The following is a 17021-nucleotide window of genomic DNA, read 5'->3' as shown; positions in this document are numbered from 1 at the left end:
TTTCTTGCGCGGCTTATGTTACATGTCACCTTTTCTTGTAGCTTTGGGCAGAAGAACTGCAAATTACATAGGACTATAGCGATCATTTGTTTAACTAAACTGCTGCCAAGGGCAAATCTGCTGAGTGATGCAAAATTCTGCATTAGTGAAGATAAATCCGCGTCATGCAGCCTGTAGTATGATACTTTTTGTATTTGTAATTTTTTTTTTAGTTATGAATGGAAAGCAGTCAGTAGCTTGAGGCCCCTAAACCACCAGCATGTCTTACTGCGCTGGGGATTTTAGGGTTCGTAAACCTGTTTAACTTGCTGCCAGTTGCTGGGTTCCTGTAGCATCCGAATGTAAAGGTGACGGGGGTCCAGGTCGTCTGTTGGTCATATTGAAGCCACAGGTCAGTATAAGGTAAACGCAGTGAAGCGCGGAATAATCACTTGTGCAATGCTAATGTGCCAGGGGTCTGATGCTGACTTAAAGGGGTTGTTCAAGTGTGAAATCATGGCTGCTTTTATTACAAAAAATGCTCCTCTCCTGACCATGTGTGCTGCGTGGTATTGCAACTGAGCTCCGTTCATCTCTGTGCACCTAAGCTGCAGTACCAGTACAAACCATGGTCAGGTGTGACAGTGTTTTTGGAAAACGCCGGGGTACTGCTGGCAGTAAAACAGGCTAGGGACCCTAAACCCCAGCTGTATAATAACATGCTGGAGTCTGAAGGACCCTGGACCTAATGGTAGGCTCCCGTTTGAGAAGCCAGAGTTCTGTACAGTAGCTACAGCTTCTCGGATGAGGAGCTTTGCACCCTTGGCTCCTTAAGTCGGAGCTACTGCGCATACGCAGATCTCCAGCTTCCCAAATGAGTTCTACACGCTGTAGACTGGAGTAGGAGGGATGGAAAGAGGCCACGGGCATGGAGTAGCCGTAGCTCCCGTTCCACTGTGCGGCTACTCCATGCCCAGGCAGCCTGTTAAAGAAAATCTACCATTTGATTTCATGCATTATGAACCAAACATACCTTGAGAATGCGATAGCTACAGTGATGCAGAACTATATCTTCTTTTAATCTATGAGCTGAAAAAACAATTATAAAATTCAGGACCTTGGGCAAGCTGGATGCATACATAAACACATTACACAAGCAGCTTCCTGAATTGTGCAGACAGAACTAATCAACCTGAGCTGGATGACTCGTACAGAGAATCTGGGGGATGGTGCAGCGATTGATTACTTCTGCCTCTCGGGGATAACATAGTAACATCATACTCTGGTGCAGTACATAACTAATGTGAGAGGAAAAGCACTGAGCCAGGCAAATGAGCAAGAGAGCTTCATTATCATCATTTTATAATTGTTTTTTTTTTTAAAAAAAAGACCACTCAGCATAGCGATTAAACAAGATATGTGCCTGCATCAGTGTAGCTACAGCATTCTCAAGGTATGTTTGCTTCATAATGCATCAAATCAAATGGTAGGTTTCCTTTAAGCAAATTTGCATATACATCAGATTAAAATGTTATTATTACAGCAACGTGCCAGCGGACCTACCTACTCCGTGATGGTAATTTATTGTAATGTATTTTTGTGCTTCAGGTCCCTGTTTGGAGCATCACTGTACAGAGAAGGTGCTAACATATAATGAATCTGTATGATATATGCCATTCAGCATTTTAGTGCTATAAAAGTTTCATAAAATCTCTTATATATAGCCCCCACATACCATATCGATGTCGTCTTCTGTGGCAGAGGGACCTTTGGACCACCTCAGGTATGAGGGCCTGGTTGTGACTGCTAACTCTGCAGGTTAAGAAGTTTGTAACAATAATTGTAGTTACTGTAAGCCTTACATCACCCGTCTGTCTCCCACTGACTCTCTGTGCTGTAGAGTTTAATGAACTTTTCTGAGTCACATTCGCTCTCTGTAGAGTAGTAGTAGGAGACAGCTTGTCGTCTGCAGAGAACCTGAGAGCTGGCACCTCCACAGGCCTCGTGTCCATCGTTCATCTACATGTAAACCTCTGTTCATGTCTGTGACAGCTGTAACCTCAGTCCAGGAGGGATAAAAGCTGCTCAGGCTAATGGAATGTACAAAACACAAGTTTATTTTCCAGCAACATAATAGTAGCTCTCAACATACAGAGCCATGCAAGAGCTGTCAGAAAGCCGGGACCACACGCTAAGCATGCTGCAGGCACAGTTTATGAAGCACATGAAATATAGGAGCAATGAGACATGACAGCCAGTGGGTTGATCTCAAGTAATGAAATGCCCTGGGTGACAAAACCGCAAATAGCAGCTTTTCTGTAACCCTCTCTCTACTAGTGAAACAAACTGTACTGATTACTTTCAGATGTGTTGTGTCAATGATAATGCTGATAAAGTTGCCACTGCTTTGAAACTGACAGTAAGATGAAGATTTCATCCTTCAAATCCTAATCTTTTAGCCGTGTCTCTTGTGCAAACACAATGTCATCTACCATGGATGAGTGACGGATGTATACTGTGTTACGCACTTCATCTCATCACAGGTTTTAGCTTCTGTATTTGTTGCTAAACTAAACAATGCAATAAATGTAATCATTGAATGGGGATCGATAACTTCTGATATATTGTTATGTTTACAATTGAATTGCTAATGTTGAACTTTCATTATTAAAGGCAGAAAGTGGCTTCATCTTCACTAATATTGCAGCAGGTTTTGTACTACATCAGTCGGCTTTTATGGATGGACCTGATTTTAGCCTGCAGGGTAATTATTTGCTGTGTGTGAAGCGGGTTAAAAGAGGAGGATATGCAGCAGGTTAATTTCCAGTGGCTAATGCCATATATTAGATTCTCTTCAACAAGCTTCAACTAAAAGCTGCAGGAAAAAAGTAAGTTTTTATTGTGCAGCAGTCCATTTATGTTGCAGGTTCATTCTGCTGCTTTCTACTTTTACAATGCAATAGCGGTAAGCAGTTGTAGATTCACGGACATCACGGCAGATGTGCTGCTAAAAATCTGAGACTTTCAGGAAAGTCCTTCAGGATGTGTGATATTTGTAGATATTGTAGTGTCATCCCCCAGTACGCAACATTCATTCATTTGGCTTTAGGCTGCTAAAAATGTCAATTTGGTGCATTCTATAAAGTGGGTGCAATAAAGTTTTTTCAAAGGCAAATGATACAAGATCAACACAATTGTTGCAGTTCATTTGCCAAAACTAAGTTGCCACATATTTCCACATCGCTGGCAGTCTAGTCTCAATCCACAGAGCCACCATTTCCATGTGTATATTTGCTCAATGGCGAATTATTTTACTGTTGTACTCACTATGAGCGACCTTGCCTTGATCTTGATCAGAGGTGATGTCTAAAATCACATGTTAGCGAATCTATCAAACAAATAAAGTTTTGGGTGAGTGGAAGTAGTTTGTTGAATACAATTAAACTGTAAGATGTGTGTTTTCTTTGTAAATTGCATTATTTTGTTACAAGGTTTTATATAATGTATATAACTGCTACATGAAGATACAGAAATATTGTCAACTTATATACGTGAGAAGACATGAAAGATGACAGCGCTGCAACACAATCACTTGAGATTATTGTTGCATGTTTATGGTAAGTAGTTAAGATTTTTGACCTATACATTAGGTTTGCACCTTGAACATCTACATTTAGCAAATGAAAGGCCTTCTCTTCTTGGGACTGTATTTAAAGGGTTAATGTCAAGTTGTCTGCTTTATTCAGTAGCCTGGAGTTTGACTGAAACTGTATCCTACACTTAGCCTGCATGTCTCTAACACCTTGTCATTCCTTCCCCGGGTAGGAAACCTTCACTGTGACCCATTTGCTGTTTGCAGTTCTGTGGCAATGTCATTCAAACCCTGAAAAAGCCTTTGTGCCTTTCTCATTACAGGACTTTGTACTGCTACCAGTTGTAAGATCTGTGCGATGAGAGGATGCTTGTCCATAATCCAAAAAGAGGTATGCAGTGTGTGTGTGTGTGTGTGTTTATGTGTGTATAATAAAAATAATATTTGTATAATGTTTTGTACCTGTGTTGGGGGTGCGGTCAGTCTTTTCTACTGTCATCGCCGCATAAGCAGACCCTACACACCAATGACACACAGGCTGCAAACATGCTCCTACGCTGCTCTATTTCTATCTATGGTAGTGACGGTGATCACTAGATCACATTTCAAGAATCCAACCATTTCTTCCAATTGAAACCTCTAAAACGCTAACCAGACTAATATCCAACTTATAAAGCTTCAAAAGTTCTCTTAAAACCCATTTATTTAGGCAGCCAATCACACTCGCTAACTGCAATTTTTAATTCTCTCTTTATTAACCAATTCTGGGTACTCCGCCCGTCTGTTATCCGGCAAATGCCAGATACCAAGCTCCAGGCTTCTCTGTAGTCACGTTGATTTTGAACTGGTTCAAGCAGCAGTATTTTTATTCATTAAATTATTTTTATTTCATTGCCTTATAAAAATGGCTGGACAATTTTATACAAGCTCTTATACCTCTTGTGTCCCATCCTCATAGACTGTAAGCTCTTGTGAGCAGGGCCCTCACTCCTATTGTTCCATATGTTTATACTCTGTAATATATTATTATATTTGTATATGTTCCCCAGAATTTGTAAAACTACGGAATGTGGCGCTACATGAATAAAGATTATTATTATCACTCATCTCTAGCAATTCCAGTGACAGAGAAAGGAACTGCAGCGTGCATGTGTTACCAGCCACTCAATTTTTTGGGGTGCAATAGAGGTACAACGGACCTCTGTTCTTGTATTCCATGGGGTTCCCATTACTGTAACTCCGACCGATCAGCAGGACTATGTCTCTGGACTAAGCCTTTAAAGAACATCTACTGCCAGGATGAAAGACTGCATGCAAATGAGCCTGAGGGGCTCCAGGCTTCATAAACGCCTATGGAACCTGGAGCCTCATTGCATACAGTCCATCATCCTGGTGGTAGATCCCCTTTTTTGCTGCCTTGGCCTACCATGAGCAATTCTTGGCCAACTTTTATTTTGCTACTTATTTTAAGTAGCAAATGAATGTACACATTTGTACATGTGTTGAGGTCCCAAAATTCATATCCCATGCTTCCTTAATGTAAAGGCTAATTCTAGTGATGGGCTAGTTTTCAATTTTTTTTAATTTTTTTTATTTTTAATATCGTGATTGTATTCTGTATGGTTCTGCTACGGTAGGGCATGATACTTTGGTCTTGTCACTGACTTCTGGATGCAGTAATTACATGAGAAAACCATAACTGATGGCCCCCATATATACACAGTATATAATGCCGCAATGTCACCAGAAGCAATTAATTACATAATGAACCGAGGAGTGGGCAGAACCTGTCCTAGAATTCATTCCAATTTATGTCGCATTAGAGTGTAAGCTCCTGTGAGCTGGACATACCCGCGCCCCTGTTGTTCCACAGCCTGGCCGGGGTTTAATGTATAATGTCGGAGCCTTATCACCGATGCCACACTCCTGCACAATCCAAATGGTAGCATTACATGAAACAGACATGCCGCAGGAAAAATCTTCTCATTAGAAGCGAGCTTCAAAAATGAAAATAATTACATCCTTTTTATGATGGCATTTGTGTGTAAAGTGCCGGCTTGGGAAGTAGGTGAAGAGTGTCAGCTTTCAGAAGGAGGCTGCCTGCTACCCGCAGCTAATTACAGACCTTTTGATCCGAAAATTCTTACCTTGGGCACATTTTACAATTGGAAGCACGACAGAGAGGTCTGGGTGTGAAGGAGGGACATTAATACTGAGCAGTTGGAGAGTTACTTGTCACTCTTGGCTTATTCCAGGCTTTCTGTGCTTATGCCAAATGTAAAGAGTAAAAATAATATATGCACGTACGTGTGGCGAGCTGGGATAGTCAGACTGACCGCCGGCTCTGCCACAACCAACAGCCAAGAGTTGTTGGCGTTGTCTCTTGTTGCTTCGTCGTGGATTGTTGCATTTTTTCTGGTAGCATATTAGCTGAAAAGGAGGAAACTGGTTTGATGCGGTGCAGGGGCTGGATTTAAAGGAATCTAAAAGGACCTCTAGCACCAGGATGAAGCATTGTATGCAAATGAGCTTAAGATGCTCCAGGTTCTATTAATACCTATGGTGCATGGTGTCCCTCAGGCTCATTTGCATACAGTCCTTCATCCTAGTGGTAGATATCCTTTAAGGGCAAGAAAAACAGCTACAGCACTACAGCTTTCTACAGGTTGAGAGTGGTATTGCAACTCTGCTTTTGCTAGAAGGAAGCTGTCATGATTTCCTAAACGGGGAAACCCCTTTTAATGTCAGTGGAGGGAAAACATAAACAGAGAACCTGTCACCCAAAACAAAGACTTCATTAAAAACTGTGTTTTAAAGGCATTGCCATTGCCCCTAAAGTGTTCCTTTCCATGGCTGCAATGTTAAAAAAATCACATGCAACTCACCCAAGTGAGTCGCGCATATAAAAAATTTACTTGCATTGCCCTGCCTACTTATTCCCGATTGACAGTTTTTAGTGCTCTGTCATTCTGCTGTGCGGAACATTAAAGGAAACCTACCACTTCTGATGGTAGGTATGAGATGTAAACACCGGGCACCAGCTCAGGGTGAGCTGGTGCCGGAGCTTACCTTAGCGAGTGTTTTAAACCGCTATATCGCGGTTTAAACAAATTTTGATTTACCTCTCCGAGGTAGCTTCGGCGCTGCGCGCGGCCGTGCGCGCGTGACTCCTCCGGCACTCCGTATGGAGGCGCACGGCCGCGCGCAGCGCCGAAGCTACCTCGGAGAGGTAAATCAAAATGTGTTTAAACCGCGATATAGCGGTTTAAAACACTCGCTAAGGTAAGCTCCGGCACCAGCTCACCCTGAGCTGGTGCCCGGTGTTTACATCTCCTACCTACCATCAGAAGTGGTAGGTTTCCTTTAAGAGAATAGCTCTGTTACATCAATATGCATTTAAAGTCATGTGACCAGGGTGACATCATGTAAGGCCCTGTTGCATCTGCAACATCTACCTTTTGTATCTATCTGATCACATGAAATCACAGCAGCCTCCATGGGATGGGGAGGAGTAGAAGTCCATAGAGGCTGCTGTGATTTCATGTTTGACAGATACAGTATATGCATGGTGTACAGTTTGCTAATGTTAGGGGGCTAAAGGACCTGTGATGATCCTGATCCAATGACATGCAGATAAGAGGCATGGGACATGAGAAAACTCTTAAAGAAGTAATTTTTTTTTCTACTGTTCTTAAAATGTATTTTTTTCATTGAGGATTACTGTCCCCTCTGCTCTACCATGGTATTGGCATTGGCTTGCATGGAGCTCTCCGGAGCTTCGCTATAAGTAGGGGGGTCTGTACAGTTGTTCTGTGGATGCTCAGCTGCTTAGCCACAGGGATGAGTTAATATTAGAAAACAAAACTATCAAGCAATTAATTGCTCTCTGTCCTTCCTCAATTCAGGAGCAATTCAGCAGGTGACGCTTGTATTGGCCACATCCGCTGCGGTTTCTCCCCATTTCCATCATAGTAATTTTGTTTTCTTCTCCTTTTCTCAGCATGGTATGAGGTAGTATGTTGTTTAACCCTTAACTGCTCTCCAAACCTTGGTTTTTGTTCGTTTTAATAGTTGATCATTTTGGCTGTTTTATAAAAGGAAATCTACCATGAAAATCCAACCAGGGACATTACTCATAGATCCAGGCACCGGGACTGTGGTAATCTTTTTATATTTGCTATCCATGGCCTCCTTCCTTTTATGGAATTCCTTACAATTATGCTAACATCCTGGGGGTGTTACTAGAGACCCTCTTTTCTGGAGCTTCAAAGGCTGTTACCCTCCCTCCTTCTCCCTCAGCATATTCCCCCTGCTCCTCAACTGTAAGATGTTCTTCTGCACAGTGTAAGATCCTGTGAAGCTGTAGCATGGAGGGGGGGCTCTAGTAACACCCCAAGGAGCTTTTCTGGAGCATTAGCATAATTTTAATAGTGTATTTTAGAAGGAAGTAGGCATGGTCAAGCTACTCCCACAACAGCTCAATGGGGTGAGATCTGGTGACTGGGCCCCTCCATTACATATATATACCGGCTGCTGCTTCTTCCCTAAATAGTTCTGCAGAATTTGGAGGCTTTGGGTCATTGTCCTGTTGTACGACATGTATACGTCCCCCATTTGGCAGTGTGAATGTAAGTCGGGTGTCCTTAAGTAGGGGACCGCCTGTACACTATCAAATGAAACTCCTTGTTTGAGGTCAATTCAATTATAATATTGACCATCCCACAATGCAATTGGGTAATATTCTAAGGTGACCCCAAAAGTGGTGCTTGAAATTGGGTGCATAAGTTATTGTATGAGGCAGCACCAGGCTTGGTAGGAGAGCAGAGCGTGTAAAGGGCACACTGTATCTATTCCTTTGGGGAAATGTTGTCTGAGTCCTTCCTCGGTGACAATATCTATGTTAATGTAAATCTATGGCGAAATGCATTTACTAGATTATGATCGCCTCTCCGCCGCGCTAGCCGCTCCGCCGCCGTTCATAGTAAAAGGGGTTAAAATATATATTTTCCCCTCTTTCCCAGCTGCTGACTTTACATTCTCATAAGACAGATTTTACATTATCATAACGCAAAAAGATTGCCATATAAATTACCTTTTTACAGGAGCCGAGTGACGTGAGAAAAAATGAAAGGTGTCTCGGCGGAGCCGGCTGTGATTAGTTGCGTGTGAAACCTAGAATTTATTGCGCGCCATTACCCATATAATTTCAGCGTGGAGAATTAACGTTTTTCTTCACCCCAAGATGGATATAAAGATTAATTTTTAATTTCCTTGCATGGTGAACATTTAAGAGTGGCGGAGAGCATTGGAAAGACGGGTCGAAATAGTTTTATGGAAGCCTCAGAGTGTTCGCAATGCAAAATAAATTAATTTTCTTTGTCTCCGCCGCCTTTTAAAAAAAATATATATTTTATGATCGTGCTGAGAGCAGGGAGGGGAGAAAAAAAAGAGCGAGGAGATAAACAGAGAAGCTGCTTAGGTCAAAATGACTTTGATGAGTCAAAACGCTACGTCCGCAAGTCATTCTGTATGCCGAACGCAAGGGGGGACAACAGTGGCGCCAGGGAATATCTAGAATGATTACATTTTGTAATATTCCTTTAATGTGCGGGATTAGATAGTGAAAAAGGTAACATTTACATGCATGAATATTAAGACCAGGAATGTCATTTTTAGCTGGTGACAGGTTCCAATAGACTATGCCATGCAGATTATTAAAATGTAAAGGCATTTTAATAATCTGCATGGCATACTCTATTGGAATCAGCATTCTAAATCATTTCAGTACTTTATAAAACTTTATTTCACATTACCCAGCTGCAGCAGCCTGTTTGTCTGTCTCCTCTCCTCCTCACTCATCCAGCTCCCTCTCCCCTCCTCCTATCATGTGCATTGAGCAGACAGATGAGGGGGAGGGAGGGGGATGCTGCAGAGGAGAGAGGATGTACACAGGCACACACAGGCTGTAGCTGTTTCTTCCCTGGGGCTCACCACACACTGCTAGCAGGGAGCCAGGTAATGTGAAATAAAGTTTTATAAAGAACTGAAATGACAGTACTTTTTTGAAATCAGCATAGCATAGGCTATTGGGGACCAGCTAAAAATTTGCATTACTAATGACAAGTTCACTTTAACCTTTTTTATTTTTATTGATGGTCTTTCTTCATAATAGGTCATCTATATCTGATCAGTTGGGGTACAGCAGCGATAAGCTTTTTCAGTCCGCCAGTCACAACAATACAAAGAGCTTGGAAACGGGTTGGCGCCTTGCTCTTTGTTGTGGCCGTATGCCGTTACTGAAGGCTTTGCTCCCATTGAAGTGAATGGCTGCTGAGGTGCAATTATGAGACACAACCGCTATACTGAGCCATCTGCTTTCAGCTTCACAATTTGTGTTGAACCGGGCCCAAACATGTGGTTGCTGCAAGGACAGGGGACTGAACCCTACCAAAAAAAATATTGATGGCCAACCGCTTTATTGGACTCTTTAGTATATATTTGTCTTCTTTTGACGGTTGTTATTGCTTCTCTAAGCATTTATTGTGTATTTACAACTGGGTGTTAGTAGCAAGTATGCAGGGACATAGTGTATATACTGTACAACTAGTAACACCCAGTAGCCAATGTATTTGTAAGTTTCTAGGAATTCCTAGTTGAATTCCTATGACGAGAGGAATGGCACAACGCAGAAATAATTCAGCAATGCACTGATATAGAGCAGGCTACCATTCTCTGATAGGGCCGCCTCTTTGACTCTTTAGCATACCGTTTACAGGTACAACATACAAGTTGATACTGAAAATATCTGAATAGCTATAAAAGCTCCTCCTTGTCTATAACATTCTGCCCGTATATATATGGGGCACTGTCCAATCTGCTCAGCTCCTCCTGCTCTATAACATGCTGTTATCGGGTTGGACACTATGTACAGTTTGCTCATATCCTCCTTGTCTATAACATTCTGCCCCTATATACAGTATATGGGACACTATGTACAATCTGCCCAGCTCCTCCTGCTCTATAACATGCTGTCATCGGGTAGGACACTATGTGCAGTTTGCGCATATCCTCCTTGTCTATAACATGCTGCCCGTATATATTTGGGGCACTATGTACAATCTGCCCAGCTCCTCCTGCTCTATAACATGCTGCCATCGGGTAGGACACTATGTACAGTTTGCTCATATCCTCCTTGTCTATAACATTCTGCCCGTATATACAGTATATGGGACACTATGTACGATCTGCTCAGCTCCTCCTGCTCTATAACACGCTTTAAATCAGCTTTATCAATACCATTTTAAAAAAAATCGAAATACAGAATATAATAAAGTTTTGCTTCTACGAGTTGTTTGCGGAAGCAGGTGATTAAGCTGTGTGTGGGTCGGCACTTATCCTATTAATTGGACACAAGTTGCATGTGCCCTCAGACTTGTGGTTAAATTTAGGCATGGAGGCTGGGCTCTGCCCTTGGGGGAGATAGAGTAACATAGTGCAGTGTAGCCGGCTAGTGTCAGTGTCATGGAGAGTAATCTCGCTATGTCTGAACTTGGGATAAGACACTAATCCAGCAGAGCAGGTGAGCCTCGGCACCAGGTAGCCGGCATCTGCCAGTGAGCGCCATGAACATGTACAGTTATACTCTTTATGTGTTATTGTTGTCGTGTTGGGTCTAGTGAATTATTCAGGCGGTAATAAGATGAAACTACAACCCTTGCTTTATACAATCATTGGCCTAATATAGAGAGCAAATCCTTTTGTAGGAGTGTATTCACCAAAAGAGAGTGTGTTTGCTTCCATTGAGCCGGCCATACATATTTTTGCAATGCTTTCTATACGTAGGAATCATATTAAACTGTTAATTACGTGGTAAACTTTTTAATTTACCATGGGCAGTGATGTAGGCTACTGTATGAGGAAGGCCTAAACAGCTGAGGTCCAATGTAATATAGCTTATAGTACTGTCTCAATATAGGCACCTTATAGGCCCTTTAAAGGGAACCTACCACCAAATATCTACCTATAAAGGTAGATCGGGTGGTAGGTGCATCTATAGGACGTGAGGATAGCCCTTATAAGGGCTAATCCTCATATCCCCACAATCTTTTGCTAACTTTTATTTTGCGAATATGTCAATTTTGTAAAGGGGCTACTGGGACGTGGAGTAGCCGGAGCTGCGGGCCCTTGTCCGCGAAGCCCGATGTCTGCGCATGCGCAGAACAGCAGGCCCTCGGCTGTGCAGTCACTGCTCCAGAGGCTTCTGGGACAAGGGCGGGCAGCTACAAGGAGCTTAGCGCTGAAAATTTCTGGTAGTAGGAACAAAGAGGCTACTGGGGCGTGGGGTAGCCACGATGTGAAGCCTCAGCTCCGGCTACTCCACGCCCCAGTAGCCTCTTTACAAAATTTACATATTAGTGAAATAAAAGTATGCAAAAGATTGTGGGGACGTGAGGATTAGTCCTTTAAAAGGGCTATCCTCACGTCCTATAGATGCACCTACCACCCGTTCTATAGGTTGATATGTGGTGGTAGGTTCCCTTTAATGCATCTCAGAATACTGTAAAGAGAACGGTGGAGAATTTCATCTAAACTTGTGACTTGTATTCCGGTATAATAGGTTGTATACAATAATGGATAATGATTACAATGTAACATATAACTTCTATCCAGACTTGCCATAGTTCCTGTGAAATTAAACCTCCTAAACCTATAATATTTAGAAATATAATGAAAAAATATGTTTAAAAATACAAATATTAAAGGAGCAAGATGGTATTAGAAGAACATGGCTGCTTTCTTCAAGACACAGCAACGTCCCTTCCCACAACGCCCCTGGTTACGTGCACACGAATGTTCGCCGTAACTAACCGCAAACTGAGGACAGGCCACGACCGATTCAGCCACAATGAGCTGGACGCCCGCCTGCAGCACAGGTATGGGAGCAATTTCCCCCATAAGTTTATGCATTCACCAATGAATATACACTGACTTGTAAAACTTGCGCAGGTAAGCAGGTTGCGTATTAGGCCTGAGGCTTTGAGGTGGCGTAGTCGGCGGAATAATCAGAATTTTTCTGCATTGCGTAAGAAATTGCACTTATAATTCTCCTTGCTTACAATTTTGGCACTACACAAAATTAAGTTGAATAACAGCACAGTGGTTAAGTGGTGAGCATTACAGCCTTGCAGTGCTGGGGACCTGGGTTCAAGTCCCAGGGTCAACATCTGCAAAGAGTTTGTATGTTCTCTCTGTGTTTGTGTGGGTTTCCTCCCACACTCCAAAACATACTGGTAGGTTGATAAGATTGTGAGCCCCGTTGGGGACAGGGACCGATTTGGCAAGTTCTGTGCTGCGCTGCAGAATCTGTGTGCGCTATATTAATGCAATATGTCTTTGTTTCTTGACATTCGGTGGTCACACCACAGGGTCATCCCGATGCGACTGGGGGTCCCTGCACGCCATATCTTATATAACGACACCGTGTAGATGATGATCACAAGCTCTGGTGTGCAGCCATTAAGGGTGGGAGGGCTTCGGTTCTTCGTAGAGAAGAGGTTTCCAGTTTTGGCTGGTCATCTTTGGATACATTGTTACACCTCATGCGTCATTTTACATGATGGCATATATGACTACTTACGTGTTTTACGGAGATACGGCTTTAAAATAAAAGCTGAGGTTATGTTTGAGGGTTTTTTACTGTTAGATAAGTCGTCTTTGTTGAAACCACTTAGATGCTAGTAACTTATCTGATGTCAGGAACCCCACAGCGGATCCAACCTCTTATCTCGTGTGACTAAACAATGTCATTCCGTTGTCATAAGGCGGAAACCTTAAGATGTGCCGTAAGTAACCATCAGAGCTTTCCCATTTCTCACTATTAGTTGAGCTATAATTTATTCACACCTGACCTGCTCCACATGTAGCTGATATTAATATGTGATATGTAGTCATAGACCTATATACGTGCTGCTCCTTTTTGGTGAGACCCAGAGGGATTCCTGAATGTTTACAGCAGTAGCTCGCTATGAAATTTCCATGATGGAAATAAAACAATGGGGTGACTGGGTGTGAGATTACCCTCAGAGGAGTTTACCAAGTCTACAAGTTGGGGGATAATAAGGTTACCATTGAGGGCCCCACTGCTGGGACTGATGTCAGGACTTCCATCAGTCTGGAAAATGGAGGTTGCGTTCTCTCGAATGAGTAGGGCGGCAGCTCGAGCGTGTGTCTTGCCACTCCATTTTAGAGTATAGCGTTCCGGATTGCTTTGGATCAAAGCGATCAGACCCCAATCTGCCTAGGCTGTGGGCATAACCAGTAAGTGTGGTACAGCCTTTACAGTGTTTTTTTTTTTGTTTGTTTTTTTAGCAAATTCATATTTAACACCAATCAATTAGATAGGCCATCTGTAACTGGTCAAAGTCGATGGGGGTCTGAAGATCCGTGCAATGGATAGGGATCAGTACAGTGGAAAATTCTTTGGAATTGGGTGTCCAAAAGTTTAAGAAATTAACTTAAATGTAGAATATTTTATAGAATTAAAGATCCAAAAGCCTTGATACTCTAGTGTTGGTGCAGTGGTTCCTTTATTATTCCTTTTTGTCTTCTTTTATTTTCCTTTAACAAATTGCCATGTGAGGTGCCAAATCAGAATCTTCTGCCTCCATTTACTGTCTGTACATGATGCTACAATGTATATGATACCCTGAGGCCTGGCATTGCCTGTAGAGGTCACATAGCCTGACTTCCAGAGGGGAATAACTGCAGCAGCTGTGATTTTTTTTATTGTGCATTAAGAATAACCAGGTACACACAATGTCCTGATGTTCCTTGTTCCAGAGGTCACCGTGTCTGCCTCTATTTTACACTAGACTCTTAATTCTCATTACATGGGGCCAAATAGCTTGAATGGTAATGCACTCGCTGCCAGTCACCTGAGATCTTTCACCATCCATGTCTCGGACCATCCAGCAATAACAAAATGTCAGCCAAGAAACGTTCAGCATGTGTGTTTGATAAAGCAGGAATACATAAATTAGCATTTCATACTTTAATTACCAGAGCCGGGTAAAATTGCCGGTTTTCCTTTCTTTTTTTCCTGCTACTGGTAGAATTACATAGAGCCTGTTATTTACTGAAATAGGAATGTTTCTCCTGTATAATGGAAAACCTGAGCTGCAGTTCCCTGGTATCTCCACTGTATGGTTGGTGGAGCCTTCTGCTGATCAGTGCAGGATCTGGGTGTTGGCCCCCCACCAATCACATACTAATGGCTTATAGGATAGGTCATTGAATAATACCTACCCAGAAACTCCTTTAAAGGAAGCCTGTCTCCTAAACTTACCATAGTAACTAATCATTTCTTTGAAAAGTGTCATTATACAGCAGTACAACTATCCCTATGTTGTTCCTTCCCATCAGGGGCATAAATACAGTGGGCAGCTGCTAGGGGGCCCGCAGTGTCAGAGGGCCCCATGTCATCTGACCTGACACACCAAAGAATGGAGGATGTGCACCTGTATATACATATAATGCTGCACGTTGTACAGCATAATATGTATATAATGTATATAACATATATGCTGTATCTATGTATATTCTATGTGTATATGTCATGGTTTGTGTGTGTATGTATATGCTTTATATGTGTCTGCATATACAGTCAGTAAGTCTGTACAGTACATTCTGTAAGTCTCGCAATCCAGCACAGCCGGCTGGATACTATGATCATGAGACTTAGACAGCCGTGACGTCAAAAGCTGTTCTGTGGCTGGGAAGAAGTAGAATAGTGGAAGGGGGGTGGGGGTGGGGGGGTTGGTTGTGAATAATAATAATTCTTTATTTATATATCGCACACAGATTACGCAGCGATGCACAGAGTTTGCCAAATCAGTCCCTGTCCCCAATGGGGCTCATGATCTAATCAACCTACCAGTATGTTTTGGAGTGTGGGAGGAAACTGGAGGACCCAGAGGACAGAAGTAATTGCTAATGGATCATCACACAGTTTCCTTGTATGACCCATCGTTTGCTGTTTGCAGCTCGGGTTAGTCCTACTATACTATTGTTTGTGCCTGACCAGACCTCGCACTCTAATGACAGGTGGGTCTGTTGTTTGCGGCCCGATACTACACACTCTTTGCGTGCAGGTAGCTTTGTTTTGTTGAATGTAAGATGAGTAGGAGCTGTCACTAATACAACAGTACAAAAAAATAAAGTATATTTTAGTAACAAGTTGAAGGCTTGAAATGTGAAGATAAAACCCGTTTTGTGGGGTTGTGGTCCCATACTGCCCTATCAGCTCCCCCCATCCACTCCCCATCTCTGTGATATCTGCCTGTAGACACTGATAAGGCAGATGTCACCAGATCCTCACTTTATGACTCCTAAGAAGACTTTTCACATCATAATGTTTTGTTCCGTGATTAAAGTATTTTGCTTTTTTGGGCCATGTTCTCCCCCCCCCCCCCCCCCCCCCCGAACGCGCATACGAAAAATAGACCCCATACAAAACCTCCCGGTAGCCTGGAGCAGTGATTAGCACATGGCTCGGGCAGCCTGCAGTTTTTCCCTTGACTTACTAGTCAGCGTGGCCTGGAGAATATCAAAGCTGCTCTATTAGATAAGCAGATAGCCCTTTCTTAGTTAGATAATCTCTGGCTTGATTCCTCATCGGAGATGGTAGCGCGCGTTCAGATAGAGACATGGAGCAGAGATAACAACAAAAAAAAATTACAACTATTATGGTAAAGTTGTTCTCTATCAGATCCTTGCCTGGAGAAGATGCTTTTTTCTGCTGATAAAAAGCTCAGATGTTGATGAGATCGGATGATGCGGACAGCAAAGGCTCCTCCGCTAATTATCCCCATTTCACAAGCCGCTCCCCTGCACAAGTTTCTGTAGGGCGCAGGATAGAGATAGAGAAGACATTTGTGAATGTGGCGATACACAGATTACAGACACTCTTATGGAGGGACATGTCCTCTGGTGATATTAGATAAGCAACACCATGGATTGTATCAGAGGGGTATTTACTCTTCGTAGTATAGCGCCAACCTATTACACAGCCATGTACACAGAAAGTATTCACTGGCATCACCTGCTGAGGTTCACAGTCTAATCTCCACGTGGCTTGGAGGTGACTTGTGGCAATGCGGCTCGCCATATGGGTCCTGGGCTATAATCGCATGCTCTTGTAAGGTACAGAACCGCTGACATGTTACTGGAAGATCAGGACCAGATCCCATCTACATTCAGGTTTCCTTTTTGCAGTCTCCATTTAAAAACTGATCTGGTTTCTCTAATTGATGTCAAAAGAATAGCAGTGATATCCATTAGTATCCGTTTTTACTTCTTCTGTTAGACCTTCCGTTATTCCACTGCATAGTAAACATAATAATTATAATAATTCCTTTATATAGCGCACACAGATTACGCAGCGCTGCACAGA

General features: G+C 42.6%; 1 long non-coding RNA gene across 1 annotated transcript in view; it reads left to right on the top strand.

The window, feature by feature from the left end:
* LOC140104602 (uncharacterized) overlaps nt 1-17021 on the top strand; it is a 101490-nt gene that overhangs the window by 3162 nt on the left and 81307 nt on the right. The window contains exons 2-3 of the long non-coding RNA XR_011850376.1: nt 213-391; nt 3895-3962. This is a non-coding gene — a long non-coding RNA (uncharacterized lncRNA). The remainder of the gene's footprint in view (nt 1-212; nt 392-3894; nt 3963-17021) is intronic.

The sequence above is a fragment of the Engystomops pustulosus genome, chromosome 10 (genome assembly GCF_040894005.1).
Source record: "Engystomops pustulosus chromosome 10, aEngPut4.maternal, whole genome shotgun sequence".
NCBI classification, from domain to species: Eukaryota; Metazoa; Chordata; class Amphibia; order Anura; family Leptodactylidae; genus Engystomops; species Engystomops pustulosus.
This window is presented reverse-complemented; position numbering and strand designations above follow the sequence as displayed.